This window comes from Rhinolophus sinicus, linkage group LG03 (assembly GCF_036562045.2).
Source record: "Rhinolophus sinicus isolate RSC01 linkage group LG03, ASM3656204v1, whole genome shotgun sequence".
Classification (NCBI taxonomy): Eukaryota; Metazoa; Chordata; class Mammalia; order Chiroptera; family Rhinolophidae; genus Rhinolophus; species Rhinolophus sinicus.
This window is the reverse complement of record NC_133753.1, coordinates 140,202,841-140,230,187: the sequence shown is the minus strand read 5'-3', so window position 1 is coordinate 140,230,187 and position 27,347 is coordinate 140,202,841. Positions and strand designations below refer to the sequence as shown.

The 27,347-nt window shown below is 36.3% G+C and overlaps 1 protein-coding gene and 1 pseudogene across 2 annotated transcripts in view; one reads left to right on the top strand and one right to left on the bottom strand.

Moving 5' to 3' along the window:
• ADGRV1 (adhesion G protein-coupled receptor V1) overlaps window positions 1-27,347 on the top strand; it is a 503,501-nt gene that overhangs the window by 261,332 nt on the left and 214,822 nt on the right. The window lies entirely within an intron of this gene.
• Window positions 11,796-12,337, bottom strand: LOC109448675 (ATP synthase peripheral stalk subunit d, mitochondrial; annotated as a pseudogene). The gene has a single exon (XR_002137586.2). The product of XR_002137586.2 is annotated as an ATP synthase peripheral stalk subunit d, mitochondrial (transcript).

Below are 27,347 nucleotides of genomic sequence, written 5' to 3'. Positions count from 1 at the left end.
ATTACCTTATCTGACACTTTAAATGGTATTTTTACTATTCTTGCAAAACTTATTCTAGTGAAATGGAGAAGCCATAGTTTTTAATCCACCATCTACTATTTTTCTCATAGTAGAAGCTGTGGTTACATCTTGTGTATCATTAGCAAGTTAAATGCTGAATATCACATCTTGGATTGTGGCCTCTTATGAGTCATTTGTCTTTTGAACAAGGTGTGTCCATTGTTGGAAAGAAATCACAGCAAAGTTTACACTGGAGTGCCAACAAGTTTTTCAGAAGGTGTTGCCACACCCAAACCTAAAGCATTTTTTTTTTAACAACCAAGATTAAGAGTAATTAACATTTAATATTCCCTCACTTATTTGTCTATTAAGTTTCCATGAAAACTAACATTTTAGCCACATGTGTCAGTGCTCACTTTGATTTCTTAATCTTTCAAAGGTTTGTCTTTATCAGATTGTTTTTTTCTCAACAGAGATTAAATGCTTTTCCATAACGAGTTATTCTGATCTGTGGAATCTAATGGTCTAGATGTATTGACATCAACATTGTGGTCTTTATAGGCCTCCCTTGTTTATTACACAGAGAAGGCTCATTTGGGGAGTGAGGAAGAGGAGCTCAATTGTATGACTTTGTACAAATCATTGTTTTCAGTGCTAGAAACTGCTCTAACGTATATATTCTAGAAGAGAGTACTTTTTTGTTGATAACCTGTTTCAGTAGGAGGGAAATTTCTCGGTAGACCTATCCACTATACAATATAAAAACTATCACATTTTATGTTTTCATCATTTGTTCCCCATTTTGGTAATATAAAAGTACCTAGGTTTTTTACTATTATATATAGTTTTCTATGAATATTTTTTTTGTATGCAATTTGGTATTTAAAACCCGTCCATGTATTTGAGAACATCATTTCTAGTATACATAAAGTTAAGTTGTTACTCTATTTGTAATTGTTTGGTAGGAACATAATTGTCATAAGTCAAAAAGATAATTCCTATTATATGTGTACCCACACATTTGATGAGAGGTCAATGAAGAAAGAGAGAGGGATGAAGAAGAAGAGAACATTTTTCTTTTCTTGCACGTAAGCAGACCTGTTCCCGTATTTGAGAGATTTTGCATGCACGGCTACAAAATCCTTCACCACTCTAGCTGCTCACTTCAAAATCTAATTGGTCAGTCTTGTGGTTCCCAGAACTGACACATTTTTCTAGGTCTTATCTGTCCTTAACTCCTCCTGATTCTGTATTTTTATTATAGCCTAAGATTGCTTTAGCTATTTTACCTTGTGGAAATAAACCATAGAAGTCACTTTAGGTATCATATAGTACAAATCATTTTACATCTTTTCTTTTCACTCCATGTTAAGGTTTTGAAATGTATACAAGTTGTGTGCATTACGTTTCTTACCACCTGTCCCGTTCTGCTCTGTGTGAATGTACTTTTGCATGTTTGTTTTTTCCTCTCTTGATGAACTCTTGGATGAGTTCGGCCCTTTTGTTCTTCCATACAGTGCTTCTGTGACTGATACAGCGTAGTGGTTAACAGACTCCAGAATTGGAATGCTTGGGTTTGTGGTTCCACCACTACTAGTTATGTGACTTTGGGAAGTCGGAAACCTCTGTACCTCAGTTTACTCCTCTGTAAAATGCAGTATGTGTCTATTAAGTAGGCATGTTATGAAGATGATAGAGTAAAAATACAGCAAGGACTTAGAGCAGTGCTTGGCACATAAGAGGCTCTGTACAAGTGTTAACTATTACATTTATTAACACAATTTTTTTACATACCTCCTGAGGTCTTTGTGTGACACTTTCTCGTGGGCAAAAACCTAGGAGGATAATTTCTGGGCCATAGCATAGGACTAGATTTAGTTTTACTAAAACGTTGTTAAATAATTCTCTAAAGACTTTATACCAACTTGCACTTCTATCTGTGGTGTGGAAGTTCCTGTTTTTCCTCATCTTCACCAACATTCTAGTTACCAGACATCTAATTATTTTTTTCCCACTCTGATGGGTGGCAGAGTATCTCCATGTTATTTTGATTGGCACTTCCTGATAAAGAGTGAAGTTGAAAATTTTTTCTAGTTTCCTTTCTGGGAATTGCCATTAATGTTTTTTGCTCAAAACAAAATATATAACACTGGGTACAAAGATATAAAATTAAAATATAAGGAAAGTCACTTTTTACCTATAGGACGAGGGACAGAAAGTGGATTAGGAGACTAGGGCTTAGCTATATCTGTAACATTTTATTTCTTTAAACAAAAATTTGAGGAAAATTTGGAAATTTTCCGTTTGTTATAGCTGAGTGATGAGTAGTTATTTATATTTTACATATTTGTCATTTTCATAATATTTTCAGTATTTCATAATTTTTTAAAACATAAATTAATTCAGATTTTATTATCAAGCCAGGTAGTCTTGTTTGGGATTCAGATGACTTTTTGATTGGACATACTTTTGTACTTTTCTTACTTTTTTGGGGCATTGTTTTTATTAGCATCTCCAGAGTAATTATCAACCTATATGTGTACAGTGGTAAGCCATGCCCTTCCATGTAACACAAACTGAAAGATACTAACTTAAAATAGCCTTAATATAAAATCACCTACTTATCACCGATAGATAAATAATAGCAATATTCTAAGTGTCGTTGATTGAGAAAATTATTATGTACGTGTTACTATAAGAAAACCAATTACATTCTTCATTGTAAAAGTATTAATTGGAAAATTGAAATAATAATATTCCATTTATTTTTAAAATATGGAAAGTATATTTGGCGAGTAATAGCAAAAAGGGGAAAATTCTCCAGCTTCCTCTCAAATAGAGGATGATTATAGTATTATAAAATAATGAAATATCCTATAGAATATTGTATTTTAAATGTTTTACTGAATGTATTGACAATATTGATTATATCAGTAAAAAATATACTTGGATATAGTATAAAATACTTTCTTCTTAATTTTAGAATATTTTCATTTTGTATCAGTAAAATAGGCTAAATATTATTGCCAATGTAAGGAAGCAAATCACATGAACCCATCTGCTATCATTGCTTATCTATGTATGTATATATATATATGTGTGTGTGTGTGTGTGTGTGTATATATATATATATATATAATATTTAATAAGGGTAAGCAGTAATATATTTGTAATAATTAATTAATTTGAAAACCAATTTTAACCTGGGAAAATTACATATGTGATTACATCATCTAAGTAGTTTTCCTATCTATGTTGAAAAGTTATGTGTTCAGAGTGAAAAATGTAACTTAAATTTTATCTACTAGGATTTAAAGGCTAATTTTCCTTAAAAAGTTGACTAGAACTCTGCATTCTGGGGGAAAGTGTCCTGTAATCTTTTGTGGATTTAAAAACTCATTATTAAAATAAAAAATTAGATTTTTCCAATTGCTTTGCTTTGAAGTACCTACCTTTCTCAATGCTATAAGAATACATATGAATATGAAATCACCTTTCCTTCATATTTCTCAATGTTTCATTTAGTAAATTTTTATTATTTTGAGAACATTTTCTATTTGATTGTACTAGTGCTCTGATTCAGATTTTCCAACATAGGTAATAATGTCTTATGAAACGGTTTCAGTGATACAAGGATAGAAAATTGTATAATAAAAATATTGGTCTCTTAATTTCCAAGATCCCAAAGTAGCAAAATCTAGTTATCTTTTAGACCTGGCAGCTTGAGAATCGTTGCAATTTGAAAATTAGGTAAATGTGGATGTAGTAATCAGATATTTAAAAACAGCTTTATTGAAGTATAATTGAAAGCAAAGTATAAACATTTAAAATGTAAAATTTGATAAGTTTGACATATATATGAGTGAGTATATATGTACACGTGCACAAATAAAAGTCATCAGCACAATCAAGATAGTGAAAACATACCTATCACCTCTCCCAATTCCTTTTACCTCTTGGTAATTCTTCATCCTGCACTGCCCCATTTCTAGTCAACCACTGTTTTCTATCACAAAAGATGGGTTTGCATTACCTAGACTTTTACATATATATATTTTTTTTGCTTATTAACTGTATTCATTATTTTTCCCCAGGTAAATTCAAACCCAGGTTATAAAAGAGATACTAAGTCTAAATAATTGTTATATTCTCATTGAGTCTTTGAGAAGTGTCCAAATCACAGCCTATTGCTAACGATAATCTTCAATAAAAGTTTATCTGATTGACTTTGGCTTCTGTCCAAGATGGGGTAAGAGGGGCAGGTGGGTTGCAGGAGGATGCGCGTATTAGTTATCTATTGCTGCATAACAAATGATACCAAAACTTATCAGCTTAAACAACAAACTTTAATTTCTGAGGGTCGGGAACCCCGTACTAGCTTAGCTGGGTAGTTTAGGCCCAGACTATCTATCAGGTTGTAGTCATGCTAGTGAGGGCTGTAGTTATCTGAATGCTTGACTTAAACTAGAATTGTGACCAAGATGACTTACTCGTGTGATCTTTGGCCAAAGGCCCTCATTTCTCAGTGGTACTACTGTCAGAAGGCATCGGATCCTCATGCTTTTTGGCCTTTATAGGATTGTTCAACATACTGTTGGCTTCCCACAAAGTGAATGTTACACGAGTGAAAATGAGCATGATGAAGATGAAAGCTGGATCATCTTAGAAGTCACATATCATCTTTTCTCTCATTTTCTACTGGTTACACAGAACAACCTTGGTTCACTGTGGGAGAGGACTACACAAAATTGTACTAGCAGGTGGGTCTCATTGGGGACAACTTGAAGACGGGCTCCCACAATGTGTTTGGGCTTTTTACTATCAAACTGTTTGAAGACTTGTGTAATCAGCCCATAAAATTCACTTTAGCAGTATCCATTTGCTTTTAATTTATGATGCTGATTTTATAACAGTTACACGACTCATTGAATACTAATTTTTAAAAGCACAGATTTATGTGCTTTTTTAAAAAGCGGTTAAAAAAACAACAACGGTGTATTTCCTTTAAATGTCCTCTAGATTTCAAGAACTTTTTGTTAATTCTGGTAGATTTCATCCCTCTGTGCTTTCGTTTTAGTATGTGTTTTAAGTTTTGAGACTTTCAGAACAAAAGAGAACCATCTGTATTGATTAAAACGTCAACATGTCATAAAAGAACCTGAATCTGTTATTTGTAGTTTTACTCAGAAAGATTAACAACAAACATTAAATTAAGAAAGATTAGCTAATTCAATATTTATTTTTCCCAAGGCCTACTATAGCAGAAAGCTCTTTCTGAAGATTGTCATTGTATGGTTCACACTTTTCAGTGTGTGTCCAATATTTCAGGTGTAGATACTTTTAAAAAATGCTTAATGTTGTTCTGAAAATTGATATAAAGAGGAGGATTTGAGTGTAAAAATCAATCCCACTTAGAAATTCAGCATACTTTTAAAAGATCATCTAAAGCTAAATTATGGCTTAGAGCTAAGCTCTAATGAAGATTCTAAATATTAGTAGACGTTCTCACATATTAGCAGTAATTGAGTATGTGACTCAAAATAAGCCCCCAAATGCAAACAATGAAAACTAAATTGAGCACACCGTCAAAGAATCTGGAAGTAAAATCATTTTGCCCCACCTTATGGCACATACTGTTCCCAAGGAAGAAGCAGCAAGTTGTAAGACTTAAGTTTGGGCAAAGATTTTCTTCTCAGACCTTCTTCAAATGCCCAGATTCAATTGCATTATTCCTCTCATTCCGCTTCCCCACCTCCCCATCATCTGCTCTTACTGATCACTGTATAAAATATCAGTAATTCCTGCAAAATTGATGTCATTTTAATTGCACCCCAAAACAAAGCAGCATATAAAATGAGTAGGTGCAATGTATTGGCTTTGCTTAGTGAGTTGAAGACTCACCTGTTTGGAGGTGAGGATAGAGGGAGACTGTATTTGTCAGCTAGAAGACAAAACTGAGTAGACTGGTAAGTTTTGACTATTCCATTCCCAAGATAATTCTTTATTTCACCAATATTTCATGGCTTTGTTAAGAGTGCAGCAAGTCAGTGCCTCTGCAAGGTATATTGGCTCCCCAAACTCCAGCAGGTTCCCGAGCGTAACTGGCATAGATTCACCCATGGCAGAGCACAGGGCACTGAGTATCTATTCCTAGGTATGAATGTATAATCTAATTCATTCTTTACCTTGAATTTCTTCAAGATAAATTTTGACTAAATGAAGGATGTCAGTAATAATAAGGAACAATGTTTATTTCCTAAATTTGGCCCTTAAATCAAAATGCTTTTATTAGATCTGTTTTAATTATTTATTATAGTAATCAGGATTTACTAAGTTTCTAATAAGGTCTAGACAACCACGTTCACTGTGGTGAACAAAAAGAGCAAGGTCTCTACAGTCTGGGTGTAAATACCTTAGCATGTGAAAAATACTAAGGGGTAAAGAAGCCCACTATGGATGTTACCGTGAAAATCACTTGGAGGGATGTGGGGTCAGAGGAGGCATCACTCTGGACTTGACCTATAAACTGAGAGGAAATGTAAAGATCAGGGGCCAGAACATTCTAGGCAGAGTAAACAAGTGCAAAGGCCCAGAGGCTTGACCAGGCTTGGCATGCTGGAACAATAGAAAGGACAGTGTAGCTGGAGCTTAGTGAGCAAGATGGGTAGTCTTAGAAAATGTCGTCAAGAGATAGGCAGGGCCTTGATATAGCATGTCTTTAAAACAGTTCCTCTTTTTCTCAGTTTAGTAAATACATAGACTTTCTGCTCCCTGTTCAGCAATTTCAGAAGACCTAGGTGCTGTGATGTCATTATTTTGGCTATTTAGAGTTGACGTAACTTTTACCTTGTTGATGTCTCCAATTTGGGAGATGTACTGTAACGTATGCTTACAGGCCACATCATACGGGACATTTATAACCAAGCAGTCAGGCGGAGCATATCAAAAGGAAGTGCAGTATCCATAACTTTGCATTAATTGAAAACTGCATTTGTCCATAAATGTTGTACACGTGGTTAGACTGAAAGTTGCTTTGTCTATAGATTTGTGACGTTCATTAGAATGCGATGGCTCTGATGAGTCTAGCCTTAGGAATGCCTATAAGGGTGCATGTAGGTCCTTGAACACCAGCCTCTGAGGTGGTTGACTAATAAATGGTCAAGCTGAGTGAACTTTACTGCAGTTGAAAATGTAGATTGTCAGACCATATAGTTTTTTAAAACTAGCATAAATTAGTTTAAATGCAGTAGATGTGACATTCCTCTCAGATATTTCAAAGTCTAAGGAAAGAAGTGTATCTCTTTGTATTTCTTGGACTTACACGTTTAGCATGAAGTGAGATAGATAGATAGATAGATAGATAGATAGATAGATAGATAGATAGATAGATAGATGATAGATAGATAGATATTAGATTGGTGCAAAAGTAATTATTTTTAGCCTTTTAAACCTCAATTACTTTTGCACCAGCCTAGTAAATCAGATGGTCCAATGAAATATCTGTCACCCATTGTGTAAGCATTGGGGTTGATTCTTAAGAATTGAGTAGGAAACAATTTGTAACATTGTAGCTAGTGTATCCAACAATTGACAGGCATTCAATGGGGTTGGTCCCAGACTTCTGTGATTTATCCTTACAGTTTCACTACACATGTATTGGAAGTGAAACTAACGTAATAAAATAAATAACTCATGTGAATGAAGAAGTAAACACAGTGATTTCTCAAGAAAAAAACTATGGGGGGAAAAAAAACCTTCTCATGAGTTCCTTGTTACTACCCAGCACAAAGCAGAATTAAATGCACATGGAGGGGACCACCGGCTACAAGTTGCACTCCTTGTGTCAGGATCTTGTCAAGCCAACCCAAGATGTCAACTGTGAAATCCCAGAAAGCACTGACCAAATCTATGAACAGGTTCCGAAATTTGAGTCCTTGTTTTAAGGAGTGGTTTTTCTCATATGTAATTGCTTCTGAAATAGCTACTTCTCGTGAAGACCCCTTACTGCTTTACTGTTTGTACATGTGTCTTAAAGAGGAAAATGTCTCATCTTGGAGAAACAGAATTGAGTCCAGATTGTCACTGAGCTAGCACAAAGTTTGGCACACTCAGTATATATTTTATGTAAATATAAAAGTTTATTTAATAGAAATTAAATTTTAATTTTATAAATTAATTTAGTCCAGACAAATAAAAATTAACCTGTAGAAGGAAAGACAGGATATAAATATGATTTGTTGTCAATATTAGTATGGAATGCAGGAGATACGGGTTTTATACCCTTACCAGCTACTTGTTAATTTTATGCCTGTTTCATCAGCTATAAAATTTGAATAATGTAGTATTTGGAATAGTAAAGTGTGGTGGGTATACATATATAATGCACACATATTTTAGAATTAACTTCATTCTATGAAGAGTCCATGAAGTGCAGTGTCTAGCAAAACATCAGCATTCAGTATCTGTTAGCTATCATTAATAGCCAAATTTTCCCTTTTATGCCCCCCAAAGGTAGTTGGACATTTTGCATTCTACTGCTTTAATATATCAGGACTAAATCAACTGGAAAATAAGTTTTTATCTACGTGCAATTAGCAATCAGACAAAAAAGGAGTGTGGGGAGAGAAGTACGTTCATTTTACTTTTTTTTTTTTTTTTTTTAGGGCAGATGATGAGGATTTATATGCCGCCACATTTACTGGCTTTATTCCTCAGAACATTCAGATCTTTCTTTTCTGAGCGCTCTTATTTTGCCCCTGAGGCCTTCTTTGGCTTGTGTTTGTTTAGTGAGAAGATAAGAAACGTTTTCCATTTTGCCTTTCCTTTAGAGCATATTTAGGTGGGACAGTGTGATTCTCAAGTAGCCTGACACTGTAGGGGAGGGAAGCATGGCTTCAGTGACACTCCATGACTTACCACAGCACATAACAGGGGTGGACAGATAAGGTCAGAGGGTGTCCTGCCCTATCCACCCAGCCCCTGCTGCCATGAACAGGACTTTCCTGCATTTTATTGCCTTTCTTTATTCAGTACCCTCCAGGCCCAGCAGGATCTTAAAAGTAAGATAGAGAATTTAGGGTGAATAAAATATCTTGACATGTCCCCTAAGAAACACCCTTCATTTGTCTAAGCGTGTGACTTTATTACTTTTGCAAATGTTTCCAGTTTTAATCTTACTTAAGTACATTTAAATGCATGAATTCCCGAAAAATACTACATAGTGTAATGTGAATGTTAAATTGATTTCCTTCTGTCGTGGTTGACTCTTTACTACTAAAGATCCTTTGCGGACAAAGACAAAATACTGGATAACACTTTCTGTCCAGAATCAGAACGTAAGAGTCTCCAATGACTTTAATCACTATGCTTGGGCCAAGAAGTAGAGGACCTAGCAATTCAGTCACCATTTTGGATCTTCAGTGTGCATTTCATTGCCTTAAGTGGCTGACATCTTAATTTACTTCCTACATTTCAGATTGGTCATAGAAACTGTGTTTCCCCGAAAATAAGACCTAGCCGGACCATCAGCTTTAATGCATCTTTTGGAGCAAAAATTAATATAAGACCCAGTCTTATCTTACTATAATATAAGACTGGGTATAATATAATATAGTATAATATAATATAATATGATACCCGGTCTTATATTAAGTTTTGCTCCAAAAGATGCATTAGAGCTGATGGTCTGGCTAGGTCTTATTTTTGGGGAACACGGAATTTGTTTTTAAACCTTAATAAATGGGCGAGTTCAAGTTCCAAGATTTAATTCCCTTAAATCAGTCTTAGTCTTTACTGTATTCTCACTTTCACAGCACATGTCATCACAGGGATTTGTTTAACTGAAAATACTTTCCTTTTGAATAAAAAGTTTTACATCTTAATGTAGGTAAACATTTTCAATGTGTCTGATTTTCGAGCATGCTTGAGTCGGTTTAAATGCTGGTAACTGATTGAAAGTAAGTGAACAAAAGGAATTGGGGAAGGTGTCACTCACTGTTGGAAATCAGTTGTGGTTAAAGATTAGAATGGACTCTGCTGCTGCCTGTTGTTTTGTTTGGTTTGGTTTTATGTAAACATAAAGTCCAATGGCCCCACGTGACTTATAAGATAATTACTTAGCTTCCGCAAAATTTTTTTTTAGCACTTTCTTTAGTTTCTTGATCATACCATGTTTGCAAAGTAAATAAAGCAGCTGAACTTTTGATGCTGAGTTTTAGCAGAAATATATCAGATAGTGAAGTCATCGGCAAATGCAGTATGGCTTTATTCATCTATAGTAAAGATACACTGCTCTCCCCAGGTCAGTCCTAGACCTCTGGGACGGTACCTCTGGCCTCCAGTCTACATAGGAAATAGATTGCTCTACATATCTTTCTGGAGTTATGTTCTCTACCCTATCTGGCCCTTAATATGTAAACATCCCCTACCTGGCCAAAAGCAACAAAGTTGGAAAAACTTGGCTGAATCTGGAAACCTGTTTTTAGTCTGCCTCTTCCTGTACCAGAGCCCACATTCCTGTGCATTTTCCAGGGTCTGCCTTCAGGCCACTGTTCTTCGCAGGTTTTGAACTCACACTTATCTAGTGTATGAATTTGGAATTTTCTCTCTTTGGACTTTCAGGTTTCTCCCAGCCTGATGTGCCAATCTATTATACCTTCCAGACTCTCACTCTCCTTTCTTCCCACTCGTCTTCTCTCCTTTCCCCATCTCATCTACCTCACCTGAACAGTCCGGTATCAAGAGTGAGCTTCTTCAATCTTGGCCTGGTGGGGTTTAGGCCAGATAATATTCCCATACCAGCTAATGGGCTTCATCAACCTTGTCTTCTGGCCCCTGGGATGATGCCCACCCGTTCTTCAGGACAGAGAATTCTTGGTATGGATTTGTTTTGATCGATCCCTCTGGCTGCCTTTCTTTGACTCACCTAGTCCTTGCACTTTTTCTCACCACAAATTTTATGTTGGTTGCACAGTATAAGAAAGAGACACATCTTTTTTTTACTATTTTAGTAAACTTATACCACTTAGTTCCCATTTTAGATGTCATTCCACTAACCTCATTTAATCTGTTAACATGTAATAGAGAGTTAATGATAAATAGGATGGAATAAATTTTGCTAACAGAAAGTAATACTTTAAAAGCATGAGAGAGGGATGTCTCCATTTAGATAAGGACTCAAGAGTTCTCTCAAAGGCATTTCTTGGGTGCCCAGAAGTCTGTATACAAACTACTATTATTCTTTTCTTTGACCTAGAGCTGTGCTTCTCAGACTTTAATGTGAGTATGGGTTTGTATACAAAACTGATAAACAAATGTGCACCCGATGCTTTATGTGCAAAATCACTCTTCAAAATCCCTTAAGTTTTATTTGTCCCCTCACAGAGTTGTTTTTTAAAAGATAGTAATTACTTTCCAAGAGTTAAAAAGCAGGAAATTTCAACAAAAATTCAGATTGCCAGTGTCGAAAAAATCTGAGATTTGGCAACACCTCTACCAGAATTTCTTTGCCGCCGCTACGTGCAGGTAGGTATTAAGGCATCTGAGTGTGTGATCCTTGTCTTAAAAGGAGATGCATGGTTGGAACCAAAGAGATAAAGGCATAGACTTCCACCCAGCAACACTTTTTAAAAAAGAGTTAAAATATATAAAAAATAATTGTCTTTCATATTATTACCACTCAGAATAAATCCCTGTTAATTTTTTGGCATATTTGCTTTGTTTCTTTCTTTCTTTTTACTAGGTAATTAGTTTCAATGTTGAGTTTATAATACGAGTGCCAGAGCTTTCTCCCAGACTCAAGTTTATAAATTCTCAATTGGTTTGTGAGCCAGTAGGGATACTTCTTCTTGTCTAACTTGGTTTCTGGGAAGACTTCATTCAAGTCCTCAATGGTCATCTGATCGGATGGAATTCTGTTCCTCAACTTCTCCAGCTCTTTCTCGTACTGCTCAATCCTGGTCTTCGACATAGACAGAAACACAGCACAACTTTTCACATCTTCTTTTTCTTCTGCATCTACCGGGTTACTGTACTTAACCTCTGGCACAGGAACCTTCAGTGCATTAAACTTCTTCTCAAAGTCATCTACCAAGCAAGCCTTCGCAACATTGGCCTTGTAGTAAGCCCAGTCGATAGCAGGTGGATTCTCAGGTAGAGTGGCCAACCTGGAGGTGAGGGTCTCATTCCAGGATTTCAGGGAGTTAGCAATGGCCTTCTGGTGTCGGGGTATTATCTCCCCAAAAGCCACCCAGTCAATGGCTTTTAGAGCAAGTTTTCGCCCAGCCATCTTGAGATCCTTCACCGACCCCAGCGACCCACAGTTCACAGCAGCAAGTAACGGAAGGCATATTTGCTTTCAAGGTCCCCTTCCTCCAGTACCATTTTTTGTCTTGTAGAATTTTATTACAGTATGCAAGGTTAATTTCTCTCTCAACAAGGCATCGCCCCCCCCCCTCCCCCCCGCCCGCCCCATTCTTAAAAATGTTACTGAGTTTTTCCTCAGGAGATGTAATAATCTCGGGTTTGCAAAATCCAGTCACCTTGTGACGAGGGCATTACATATCACACTTTTTCCATGCCAGGGACTCCAGGGCTTCCTAGTCAGGATTCTCTCTGGCCAGTGGGCCCAAGTAAAAAACATAGTTCTCAGATGATTCCATAGTGGTTTAAATAGAGCAAAGGTACATCTCTAAGTCCTTGTAACAGGTTAATTTGTGAGTATTCATAAATGTGAAACAGGCAGTGGAATTCATTCTAGTCCTGGGTCAGAGAGGTGTGTTTTTCACAGATCCCGGCCAGCTTTGGGCCAATGGAAGTACGACGTGAATACAATCAAGTATTCATCTGGACCAAAGTTGGGAAATTCAGATGCCCTTCTTGCGTGGTATGATATCACCAGCCCCACCTTCATTGCTCCAAACCTTTGCACCCAAGAGCCCTCCCCTTGGGAATGAGGATGAACCCATTTGACTTTTGTTCAGACTACTTACATAATAATCTCTGACATGATTGCTGTGTCTTTTAGCATTTCAACCATACTCAGGTGTTTAGGATGCAAATAAATTTTAAATTAATATTTAGACTCCTTTGTTCCCCAAAGATAACTTAACCCATAGGATGGCTGTGATATATAAGTAAATATATATAAAGAATATAAAATAGATTTTCCAATGAGGTAAAGTATAGAGGTTGACATTTTGGCATTTAGTTGGTATTCAGTTGATAACAGTTTTTTCCTTAGTAAAATACACATGATCCCAGCAATATCACAGATTAGGTAGGATTCTGTGGTCTATTCAAGAAGCCTTACCATCTCCTAGCATGGTTTCTATGAGAAAGTGCACTCTGATATACATGTTCGAAAAGGATGCAGAGACGCTGGGAATCTGTCTCTTACTCATCCACAACTCCTGGGCATGGTGAGAAAGTGTATGTGACACTCCTCTGTGTCAGTGGATGCCTGATGACTCTGGGTCTTTGGGATTCAAACTAGAGCCCTTTCTCCTACACTCATCCCTGCTCCACATGGCATGCTGGGCACCTATAACACATCTCTCTCCCTGTTTCTATTTTCTTACCATTTCTCTCCTGTTTGTTCCCATACATGCAGTGCTGGTGAACACTTCATGCTTCAGAAGGAACGTCTTCACCCACATACACGTGTGTCTTTCTGTAGAGCACCAAATTCTTATTATTCTTAAAGATGAATTTGAAAATGCCTATGTTGTACTGCTTTATTTGTTTTGTAATCAGATAAATCACTGTTGTTATTCCCACATGTAAATTTCTGTAATTCAGTTCGGTAGCCAATTCCCCTAGCTAAGAAAAGACACATGGTTAAACAGTGTCTGTATGTCGCCAGGTTTTAATGTTGCGTGAAATAGCAGTTCACATGGATTTTGCTTAGTGAACTAACAGGAAGTCCTGTATGGCTAGACTGGAGAAAGCAAGGCAGAGAATGGGGGGTGGAGGAATGGCTAGAGAGAGAAGTAGGGTCCAAATAATGTAAGATCTGCACATTTGTGATAAACAGTTTGTGTTTTATTCTAAGTATGATGAGAAGTCATTATAAAGTTTTGACTGCAGGGTGGAGGGTAAACTGTGGTGAATAGTGGATAGTGCCGAACGGTGAAAACAAAGAACATAGTTAAGAAGCTTTGCAGGACTCTAGGTGAAAGATAGTAATGGCTTGAATGAGGGGATTAGTAGTGGGCAGAAGAGGTTTCAGCTCTGCACGAAAGTAAAGCCCATAGGATTTGCTGTTGGATTAGGTGTTGCGTGTAGGGGGAAAAGAGGAGTCCAGGAGGCCCCCTGATTTGTTATTCAATCTTTATCGATTCTTTTCCTTCAGTACACCAGTTATCCAAGTTATTCCTTCCTCTGAGAAATCAGCCTTGAGCCATACTCCATTACTTAGTTGCTTCTCATCCCTTCTGTCACCACCTACCTTTGGAAGCTTACAGACTATACCTGTTTTGTGAACTTTCTAACAGATTTTGAAATCCTTGCTCTTTCACCAAACTCTACTGATAGACCAAAGGCCAGACTATTTCCACATAGTTTATTCGGTTGGGAGGAAGGGTTTCCATAGCTATTCTGTCCTCAACCCAGTTGCATGTTACCTCTTTGCTACAGCACCCTACCTTTTATCTGAGAAATACTAATGCTTCATTTTCTGTCCGTATATTTGCTCTGCAAGTTCAGTTCCATGTTTCACTATATGTCCATTGATTTTTAACACCTAGGGGGAAATTCCTGCCTTTTCCTTGTGCTGTTTGGTTCTACATATTTTTTAAAATGATGTTATCATTTTGCTTCCAGTGTAACGGCTGTATTTGATAAAACTTTGAATCACACTTTACCGGTAATCAGGCCCTTTCCCCGTCCTACTCCCATCCCGTTGTAAAGTACACCTGGGTTTTTCAGAAGGCAACAAGCACTTTGCTTCCCATTTTCAAGTGTTGGCCTCTTTCCCATGCTGAGTTTACCAAGCGCTCCATTATGCCAGCATCGTATACGTCTGCCATTCTGCCACATTCACCACATATTTCTCAAGACTGGGAAACCACTTCTGTGTTAGAAACTGTTTGGAAAGAGATGGAAAAATCCCTTCTTTTATGGGAAAAAATAAAAATGACATCCCATTTTAGTGAAAAATCTAGAATTTTCATTGAGTTGACTATAATAATATGTTTTTATGAACCATGTTTAGCAAAGGGAATTAATTTCCTTTGAGTATCACCATGGACTTTTAGAAACCAAGAATGATTTATTTGCTTTGTGTCTAAGATTAACCAAGTTAAGAATGGAAAAATCCTATTAGATCATAAGAGACTGTTCTCTTCCCACTGCAGGATTATGTGCTACAGTATATTTCCTAATCTTTGTTCTTTTTAATAACATTCTTCCTGCATTCATTTGAAAGTCATTACCCCAAAATATTTCCATTAAATTATAATGTGCATGATTTCAGATGGAGATAAATTCCTTGTGTTGTTTTATAATACATACCAAAATTTATTTTTTTTAAATATTGAGCAATGTTTATCTCTTTCAAATGGAACAATTATACTAGCTCTCTACAAGTTTAAGTAATAGCAATATTTTCTTTTACTTGATAACTTTCACTGTTATTTTGGAATAGCAGTATTTTGTTTGGAACATACTATGGACTATGGATGATTTGTGAGATACACTTTGCAAAGAAATTAGAATGTACCCTAAACCAAGAGGCAAGCCAGTCAAGGTTTATTTTCTTTTTTGGTTTTCCATTTTTAAATATTAAAAAAAAGGCAGAATTGGTAGGCTTATAATACATTGGGACACAAACAACTGGAATAATAAAATAGTAATTGATATTCTCAAATAATGTGGAGATGTACATGTAAACCTGCCAAACCTCTCAGCGAGTGATTTCTGCTGTGGTCCGTGAGTCCCAGATAATAGTCGATCTAGGACTTATTTTTTTCAAACTTAAGATACATCTAGAAAATATAACTAGGAAATAGCCTGAATTAAATTAATCAGCAGTTTAGTTTTTATGTATGTCATTATTAGTACATTAAATGTTGCCACTCTGGATGTTTCTCTTTCAACCTAATGGTATCTGCGTTTTGAATTGTTCTCAAAGATAGTTTGGAAATCATCCGGCTTTAAAAAACAAATAGCTAACGTGGGAAACAAAAGAATAAGCCCAAATGTTATCTGTCACTTTGGTTGGATTCACGTATTATCTTAATAACAGTCTACAATTAAATTATCACTTAAATTAATAAATACTAAGTTTTGCCCACCAACCTAGATAAAATCTAATCTAGTACTTCGTAATAGGCCATGGCTCATCAGTACCTCCCAGATGTAGTCTAAACTCCTTAGCATAAGATATGCTTCAGCAGCCAGCCATGGTTCAGTCTCACTTTCTATCCCTTCTCTTTCTCAGACCTCCCGCCTGCCCCACACCCATACTCCAGTGATCTCAGATCTTCACCCCTGTGGATTCTGCTGCCACCTGTAACTTCCCCCTTTTCTTTGCCGGATGAATTACTATTCATTCTTCATGCCCAATAGCAAGTGAGTGGGCAGCCTTTCTGGACTTGATTAGGTGGTCCTGAAATATTTCACATTCTCTGTTTTTTCCTATGGCTGAAATGATGCCTTATTCATCTCTGTATTCCTCTCTTCGTCTAGCTCCTATCCCAGTGTCTGCTAGGTATTCGAAAGCAGGGGTATTGTAGGTGTTTATGGAATTTGTCAATAACTTAATAAATGAATGTCTCAGTAATCCATCCATGGATGGAGAGTAATCAATGCTTTACAGACTAGTGTGCAATATTTCCTCTTTTAATTCTTCATATTTCACAAAAGTGAAGAAATCTATACCTATTGTATTTTAGTACAGAAGCCTACCGTACCCCCGCCCCCCGCCCTCACCTTTACTTTGAATTCAGTGGTAGAATTCTGTTATAGTTATCTCAGGTAAACTACCTGGTCTCATATTATTATATACTAAATATGTGTACATGCCCTTCTGTACATTTATCTGGGTGTAAAGAGTGATATCACAGCAGTCAATGAACTCTCAGAAATATTTACGAAGTATTGACTCCTAAAAATCAAAGTGTAACATGAATTCATAGCCCTGCAAGGGTTTGGAATATCTCTGAGGAAGCTGGCACATGAAACAAGGAAGAAGAAAAAAAGTAAGGCTGAACACAGTTATGGTTAAGGTACTCAGAGGATAAAATGATTGCTCTAGGAATTCCGAGTGATAATGAGATGTCTAAAGAGGGCGAAGAGTGGAGGTAGGATTTGAGTGTGATTTTTAAGGATGAATCAGAGAGAATACTCCAGGAGGATGGGAACGTCCTAGCAGAGGTATAGGCTATGGAGAATATTTCCTTGATCCCTTCTCTTTACTTCACCTTTACTCCCAACACGCGCCTTTGCCTCGTGCTATGCACAGGGTTAAGCTAGTCAAGTTCTGGGAAAGGATCCAGTAGGAAATGTGTAAGACACTTCCTGACCGTAACCAAAAATTGCTTCAGTATGAAATTGCTTTGTTGCTTGGGCCTCACGTGTGTTCCCTTGTCCTTTCACCAACCCCTGTGCTAGTTAAAATGGATCTCCTGATTCTTGACACCTTGACTTAGTGACCAGTGCTAAAGCCTTGCCATTGTGCCTTGGGGTTCTCATCTGCCTGCTTCATTTCTTTTTTACTTTTGGTCTCTGAGCTCCTAAGACCTGTATGTTCAAATTTCCATCTGGCTTGCTGTCCTCACTGACTTGCCGTCCTCACTGAGGCCCTTGGATTGTGAGTGTAGCTGGCTTACTGTCTGACTAGTTGCTGGCTTACTATCTATCTGTTGCTGACCTGCATAAACTACATTTTCAACTGGAGAATATTGTAGTCTCAGTTTCCTGCCCACCTTCTTGTTCTACCATAACAACCAGTTCGCTTGCCATGAAACTTTCATTTGTGGGAAGACTGAAAAAAATGGTGGAAATACTGAAAAAAAAATAGGACAAAGCTGAGCTGTGAAGGAATTTTCAAGACAGGTTGAAGAGTAGGTTTCATTCTCTGTGTCAGTGGTCTTCAAAGTGGTGAGTTTGCACCTCAGAAATATTCAGGATGATCCATTGGGGTGTAGAACAATATATAGTACAATGATTGGTTCAATGTGTTTTTATATTAAAAAATTAAAAGAAATACAATTATGTAAAATATAGAAGAAATTAAAGATACAGGTATTTAAAATAAAAATAAATTTAAAATGCAAAGGTTTAATTATAGATTCAAGACTCAAGTTACTCTCTAGTCCAGATGGTCACATAGAAAGTGTGGTAGAAGTTTCAGGAGGGAGGAGTCTGAACTCCACAACATGGAAAGATAGATGATAGAGACCTGACCTGTTTATGTACTCTCAGCATATTTGAGGTATTGCAGTTTACGTGTGCCTAAATTTACAGATTGTGTTTTTGATTTTAACCAAATTAGTACTCACAACATGATCAAGTAAGTGCCTTGAAAAGGAAGTTTTGCCAAGAACCTGTAGATTGAAGCTACTCATGATGAAATCACATGTCGATGTTGATACTTACACTCCTAAAACAAACCCTTCCTTAACTACACTTAGAGTAAAAGTCAATGATATTTTAGTCAGGTATAGCAGAAATACCACCAAAAACCCCCGATATTTCCAAGAAGACTATTAGAAAGGTAGCTATATAGAGATAGCTTTGATGAAGAACCTCACCCTAAATATATATACTACTTCGAGATAATAAGCACTGTGACTATGGTATTATTTAACAATAGTGTTTATTTTACTTTTACACTCCATTTTAAATTTTTCCATTTTTTCCCATGTTTAGAATACATGTATTTCACTTTAAGAATAGGTTATATATTTTATACATAAATAATAATCATGTTTTGAGTACATGATTAAAATTGCTTTTAGTGATTGGGGTTATTCTGTTAGCATGATTGAAAATGTTTGGAGACCATAGGCACTCCCAGTGGGGAGAGATTTCAATCTGGAAGTGACAAGATGAGTTTAGACTTTCCTGAAGTTCATTCTGAAGAGCTTAAATAGGGAATACCATTTTGGGAATCATTAGACTCTCATTTGAAATCACAGTCCAAAATAATTTTTTTAGGAAATAATTCAGTTCTGTTGAAAAATTAAATGGTGTGCTATTTCCCTGAATACTCCCGGAATAGTATAGGTTTATGTGAACTAATTAATTTTTTAGGAAAAGGATATAAATATTATGTGTGTGTATATAGTGGGGGGTGCCAAAAAATGTATACACATGACTTGTATTCATCTTTTGTTGTTGGCATATATTGAATATTACAATGTTAATACAGTTTTTTTCCTTTCTTAAAATTTGTATACATTTTTTTGGCACCCTCTGTATATATACTTTTATATATTTATGTATACTTTTATGTATTTTACATATATACTTTTGTATACTTAAATATATATGCATCTATGATATGTATCATGTATCATTGATTTTTTGTTTTTTTTCTCTTAGTTAAGGAAGAGCTTGTATTAGGAATCTAAGTCTCAGCTTCAACATGTGATTGAATTGTGAATAGTGCCTTCAATCTGCAGATTCTTAGTAGGAATCTTTTTAAGGGTGTGTGTGTGTGTGTGTGTGTGTGTACTTTCACAATTTTGTTTTTATCTTTAATGTGAAGAAACCAACTACTGGGTGAAAAATCTCATTTTTTTATGGGAATTTATTTTTTGACAGAGGTGATGTAAAGTTCTTTTGTCAACGTTTCTTTTCTATCTCTTCCTATTACAATTTTGTTCATATATTTGAATATACAGCTCACAAGAGAAAGGATAACATTAACCTAGCCAGAAATGGTCTTTATATTAACTTAATGGACATGTCTTATTTAATATTAAAAAATAGATTTCCAATTAATGGGCTTTCTGTCCGTTCTACAGTAAACGTAGTAAAGGGGTTTTAATGGAGAGCTGTAACATCTTAAACACATCCATTTGATGGGTTTGCCAAGGAAAGTAATTATGACTGAAATCAGTGTGGCTCTATTTTTAAGTGAAGTTCTTCAGGAAAAGAGGGTAGGCAGCATAATGAGAATTCTATTTTTAACTGAGATTAGCTCTTTCGTGTATTGACAACATGTGACTCTTTCAGACAGACTACTGGGCATTTAGCTTTTGAACTCTTTCATATTCTGTAAACATGAGGAAGCACCAGTTTGTTTCTTTACCCACACATTCCCATCCAGGCCTCATGTGCTGAATCCATGAAGTTACCTTTATTCAAAATCCATCAGAAGGTGTGATTGGGATTCATTCTCTTGATATTTCCATAGAAACTGAAAAATTGGTCATAATGTTTTTACTTACTGGTTTGCCTAGGAGAAGAAAGTTTATTTTAGCTTATGGTAATTTTTATTAATATAAAAAATATAGGGCCGGCCCAGTGGCTCAGGCGGTTAGAACTCCATGCTCCTAACTCCGAAGGCTGCCAGTTTGATTCCCACATGGGCCAGTGGGCTCTCAACCACAAGGTTGCCAGTTCAATTTCTCGAGTCCCATAAGGGATGGTGGGCTCCGCTCCCTGCAACTAAGATTGAACACAGCACCTTGAGCTGAGCTGCCGCTGAGCTCCCGGATGGCTCAGTTGGTTGGAGCACATCCTCTTAACCATAAGGTTGCCTGTTTGACCCCCGCAAGGGATGGTGGGCTGCGACCCCTGCAACTAACAATGGCAACTGGAGCTGAGCTGTGCCTTCCACAACTAAGACTAAAGGGACAGCAACTTGAAGCTGAATGGCACCCTCCACAACTAAGATTGAAAGGACAACAACTTGACTTGGAAAAAAGTCATGGAAGTACACACTGTTCCCCAATAAAATCGTTATATATATATATAATGTTCCCCAATAAAATCGTAATATATATATATATATATATAATGAATCACACAGAGGTTGACCTTGAAACTTCTCACTGGTTTCAGTATCATTGCAGCTGAATTTCAAATGAGAAAATTAAACATTAAATATATACTATGTAATATTCTCCCCTTTATTTATGTATTTACTTTGGCCTCTCCCTTCTTAGCTTTCTATGTCTCCAAAAGAGTATAAACTTTTTGGAATTGGAATCAGAAACGATGTCTATGACATTGTTTCCCCCTTGTCCTCTCAGGAAGTTAATTAAAATGGGAACTGTCTCAAGTCCCACTAACAGTGTCTTTCCATAACTCAGTTTGAGGACACACTACACATAAGCGAACAGTTGCAAAATCTGTTGAGTAGCCTCATATTGATCAGAGTGCTGAGTCTGCAGTGCAACTACCTGGGTTCAAATCTTGGCTCTGGCAATTCTGAGCTGCGTGCTATATGGACAATTGAATGAATGAGCCAATCTCAGCGAATTGTTATGAGCATAAAATGCAAAAACGCATATAAATGCCCAACAAGGTGCCTGATAATATGGTAAGTGCTTCATAAATAAAAGCTATTATTATTGTCATTACGATTATGGAGGAGAGATAACCTTTTTAACATTAGGTATTTAAGGCGGTAATTAACTCCTCAAAAAGACCAGTGGTGAAAAGCAGAAAACCTGTTGTTCTGATACCAGGTCCACTTGTAATGAAGAAAGGGAGAAGGGAAAGTAAGACAAGAAGGTGAACAGGAAGACCTGAGTCCACTTGAGGCCCAAGTAGCTATTATGATTTTAAATCACAGTACCAAGCATTTCTCTTGACCCTCTGCTGACATCATCTTTTGCTCAAAGTATTAAGTCCAGTTTTCACACCTGTATTGTCCACATTTGTTTTTGTGTAGCAGAATTTTGGGACTCGGATGTTTCCATTTGAAACCTATTTTCACTCTCATTAACCCTCTAGATTTATACTGTATAAAAAACAAGAGTAGGCAAACATAGTAGGCCTTGAGGTCTTTATGTTTTTTAGATTGAATTGAATGAGAAAAATTGTTCAGAAACAAAGCCTAAAATTGAAGGGGGACCATTCCTACATTTGATGAAGAGAATTGGAATATTCACAAGTGTATTGTTAGAAACACATATTAATGGATTATTAATTAGGCACTGTTCAAAGTGTTTTACATATATACATATACATATATACACGTCTGTATATATTTGTTTATCTAATCCTCACAACTGCTCTATGATTAGGTACCTATTATTGACATTTTACGGATAAAGACATTGAGGCACAAAGAATTTAACTTCCCTGCAAACATCTATTAAACCACTTAGTAGTACGTAGTTCTGCTCCAGAGCCTATGCCTGAACCTCTGGGTCCCATCATCTCTCTTAACCCCATTCTGTGTTAATTAAATACACATTTAATTATTTGTGTATTTCTGATCATTAAAAGTCTCACTGTAAAAATGATGTGCCATATTTAAGCAAGAGTTTGTGTTTTTGCCTGGGTAATTTGGGCCCTGGGCAAATCATGTGTGTTGCAGGCTGCAGAAATGAATGGCCAATGCTTTCTCATTCATGATTACTGAGGGCAGAGTAGAAGCAATGCTCTGCATGGATTGGGGTCCACCTTTTGAATGGAAGTGTCACCCACCACTCACAGTAGCAGTAGTTGACACGAGCAGAGAATCAGCATGTTTATGAATTGCTCTCCTCACCCAAAGCATAAGCCCAGATTTGTAGCCATTTTACTACAATTATCCTGTTATAACAATATTTACTACTTTGTTAGAATTCTTAGTTTTATAATTTGATAGATGTTATCTAACCAATTAGGTCTAATAGAAGTTATACTTCTAAAAGTGGTAGCATAAAAATAGTATTGGATTTATTGATATACGTACGGAATTGTAAACTGCCTTTAGTAATGTTATGATTACAATAAAATTTTAAGAAACGTCTTCAAGTTTTATATTTTCTTGATTAGAGGAAATTTAAATTTGATGAGGAAACCTAGGTATCCTCCATTCAGAGTTTTTCAATTCTGTGCCTTCTAAGCTCCATTTATCACAATTCATGCATCTCTCCCTGTTGCAGAGTAGTTTTCTAAATATAATCACAAAGGTTGAGTTTGCTTTCTACAGAACCTCATTCTGATATGAATTCCATGTGAGTATCCCCAGGGTAAACCAAGCCAACCAAAAGGCACTTTCAAGATGCATGTGTTTTTATTATTTGAAAATATTTGGAATTAGTTGTTCGTAGATACATGATACTTCTGTCCTGCCTCAGCCTCAGAAATCTTTGCAGGTGAATGTCATGCATAGATAGTGTTTTGTCATCATGAATTTTAGAGATTTAATAGCACCCTCTTAGAACGGTTACTTTGACAGTGAAAATCTATTCCTTTGTTCAGTGTGTGCAGTAGTGGGTGGGTGCAGTAATGGCTCCATGCTTAGCTGAATAATAACACAGCCTTAGTTGAGGCTCTACTCTGTGCCAATCACTGTGCTAAACTAAACCTTTCATGAAGACCATCTCATTTAATCCTCACATCAAGTCTTTGAGTGAGCTCCTCTTATTGTCCTTATTTAAAAAATTATAAACCTGAGGCTCAGAGAGTTAATTTAGCTTGTCCAAGGTCGCACAACTAGTAAGTGGTGATAAGTGGATTGGGCCTTAATTCCAGACCAGAGAATTTGGATATTATGCTTAGTGAAGCATAGCTATAAAAGTGTATTACTAGTTATTAAAAATTTGTAAATATAATTATTTTATCTAATAATTAACCTTTAATAAAAAAGATATTTCCCCCATTTCTCATTGATTTTCACTTACCTGTCACTGCTAGATCTTTTTCATTAAGTTTATAGGTCAAGTGGTTAATAATAGCTAAACAAACTTTTAAATCTACCAGTTAAATTTATTTATTAACAACAATAAAAACAAAACAGGCTCTTTTTCAAGAAACCTTTTCTAATTAACAGTAATACGATTACAATATTTTAATTACCTTCAAGATTCCTTAAGAGACGAATTCTCTAAGTAACTATTGCAACATTTATGAACAGATTTTATGGTCTGCCTGTGTGTTGTCCTCAAAACTATGTAAGCTTATAGTTTGATATAAGTGATGTTTGTTCATTTTTTCTTTGTCTTTCTTTTAACTTTGAGAAATGTAACACAGTTAAACTTTCTTTTTAATATTCATTATTATTAATTTGTGGGAACCATTACCTAGAAAATATGAATTTATCAAGACAGCATTCTTAAAGTAATCTAAGAAAGATAGCATATTCAGATGTAGTTTAGTATAACTTATTTTTAATTGTTATAGAGTATTGTAATGTTCTAACAAAAATTAAAAATAATATTCTGGTTTAAAAGGATGTTGATGTTAAAAATAATTATTTTGATATTTGGTTTGAGTGACTATGGAGTTTGGCTGAAGAATCCAGCGGTTGTTTAATTCCCCTGACTTCAATATTACTTATTAATCTATGTGGCCTTTGGTCAGAAATCTGAGGAAGAGCCACATGAACTGAGCATGATGAGGTCCATGACCTTGTTTGTTTGTTTTTCCATTGTGTCTGAAGGCTAAACTCTTTTAGGAATGCAAAAGCACTGCAAAAAAGAACTTTGACTGTGAGATTGGTAGAAAAGGGGGTGGGAACCAAGTAAAAAATACACATGGAGTTCTAAAATTAGCCACTGCTATCAAAGTGCTGCTCACAGGGGGCTGTTCGCTGGCTTGTGGTTGGGAGGACCCTCCCCCACCTCCACTGGAATGCTCTGGGAAGGAGGAGCCAGCCTTCTGATCCCAGGCTTTGCCTTCTGCAGTGTATGATGTGGGTGTGACTCATCCTTAGATAGAAAAATTACCAGAATTAACTTTGAAAGAGTAGATTGGCTAATTTGATTCATAAGTACCCACGTAACTAATAGTTTAGCATTTCATAATTCATATGTATAAACATTTTGACGCTAATGATAAGGCTTCTGGCCATACTTAGCATCGTTTGTTCATACTTCCAAGCCTTTGAATGTTTTTGACTCTCTTATATGTGGTGACAGGTTGTGGTTGAGATGGGTATGGGCAGGGGACCTTGACCTCTTCGTAACATTTTTAGGAGGTTTTCTTTGGACATGGACTAGTGCCAGGTCTTGGAGAGTTGGAGAGATGTGGAGGGGATATTTGGATGCAGGATGCCTTCAACCTCTGACCGAGTATTCAGTGTAGCCACTTTATTATACTGGGATTGCCTCTAGAATCCCATTCCAGTGAGCTAATTGAAAGTAAGAATTATATCTATTTAATAAGGCAATAGCATTTTCTTAAAAACAGATTTAATATGACAGTTTTTCATTTCATTTGAAGTGACACCTTAATAATGATGTGATTTTAAAACATTTAGAAATATGAAGGTATTTTGAAATTGTTAACATCATTACACCAAAATCTAAAGGAAATGTAAATTTTCAATAATCCCACCCCCAATAGGTCAGTTGGTTAGGCCCCTTTTGTGGTGGAGCCTAGGCATTTAAATTTTTAGGAAGCTCTGTAGGTGATCTTGTGTGCATAACCGGTGAAGAACCAGTGTTTTATGTAGTTTCAACCACATACACATATTATTTTATATTCTATTTATGTATTCCGTTTTACTTAATGCTATAGCAAATATTTCCAATGCTTCTCTAACGTCTTCCAGTATTTCATTATAATATTCATATATTTGTGTATCCTAACTTATCGTATTATTCTTATAATGTTGAATGTTTTATGTGTAAGTCAGTAGAAAGCAGTGGTGCAGTATCATTTGATTTCTGATCATTTCCAGGCGAAACCAAAGAGAAGGCACAAACCTTGCCACATTGCTTTCATAAGGGATGTAGCAATCCAGTGCTATCAGCCATGAGTGCTTGTTTCACCACAATTTTCCTGGAATTGGGAATTATCATTTACTAAACACCATTTTAATCTTCATTATTTTCAAGACTTCAAAAATGAGACGAGTGGGGAAATGTAAATAGCTATGTTTATAAATAGAGCCATGGGCACTTCCCTGGAACTAGAGAGATGTGAATAGTTCTGTGTCTATAATCAGATAGATACGGGTAGGTTATACCAATTTAAAAGTGACTTTCTAAATCATCACCAACAAAAATTTTTTAAATGTTAGTTTTTAAAATTAACAAGCAAGAATGGATAAAAATTAACTACCATGACTTATGCCAACCATATCTTAACAGTTGGAATACTTGAATACCAAAAAAGCCTGTGGTGGATCAAAACCAAAATGAACAGGTGTAACCTGCTTTGCCTTCTTAAGGTTTGTATCAAGCTCTGAATCTGACACACTGCTGAGGAAGTAAGTTTGAAACCTGATTATTTCTGTAGTTGAGAGAACACACTCCTTTCCTTAAAAGAATAAAACAGCCAGAGTGTCTCAACTCATGTTGTTTATTACCCCTTGAAAATAGAAAGCAGGCTTCCAAGCAGAAAGGCTATTGGCCAACAAATACCTAGAAATGCAGATGTTCAGAGAATACCTCTGAACTTTTGAATTGGACTCCCCCTCATGTTCTTCCTACTCTTATCACTTTTGTCATTGTCATTTTTATAAAAGGAGCACTTGAAAAGTACTCACTATGCTGAGTCTTTTTCTGCCTTATTTAATGTTTAGCCTAGGTCTTAGGGAGTTGTATTTCACTGTTCCATTTGTCAGATGAAGAAACTGAGCATGGAGGGGATAAACACCTAATTCAAGGTTATACAACTAGTAAGAGCAGAAGCTGGAATTTGACTGAGGTTGATCAGATCCAGAGTCTGTCCTTCCAACTCCTGCAATTGAACATCTAAGTGGACTTTCTAAGGCTATTTGGCTCTCACAGATGCTGTGATTTGGATGCTCGATAAGTCCAATCTGATGGCCGTGGAAGGTGCTAATTCTTGTAGGAAGTAGTTCCAGAGTTTTGGACCAGCTCTGGTTCTAATTGTTTTCCAGAAGTCTTCCTTGACTTCCAGGAAGCCTGCAGCGGTTTTATGACAGGCCACATCTACATACTAGACTGAATGAAGGCCCAGATCCAGAGAGAAATGATCTAAACATCTCTTTCCCAGAGGCCAGTTCTCTTTTATTAACATCTACATCACTAGGTTTTAATCTCCACGCTGAAAAGTGATTTTATATCTTGCATCTTCCATGTCCATGAGTCACCAAATTCAGTATGAGATAGGTACAAAGATTGGTGGAAAGACTGTAGGTTTTGAATGTAGCTATATCTGAGTTTGAAATCTAGCCCTGCTACTTACTATTTTTATAGCTTTGGACAGCTAAGTTACTTAATGTCTCTGTACCTTGGGTTTTTGGTCTTTAAATATATATAACAATA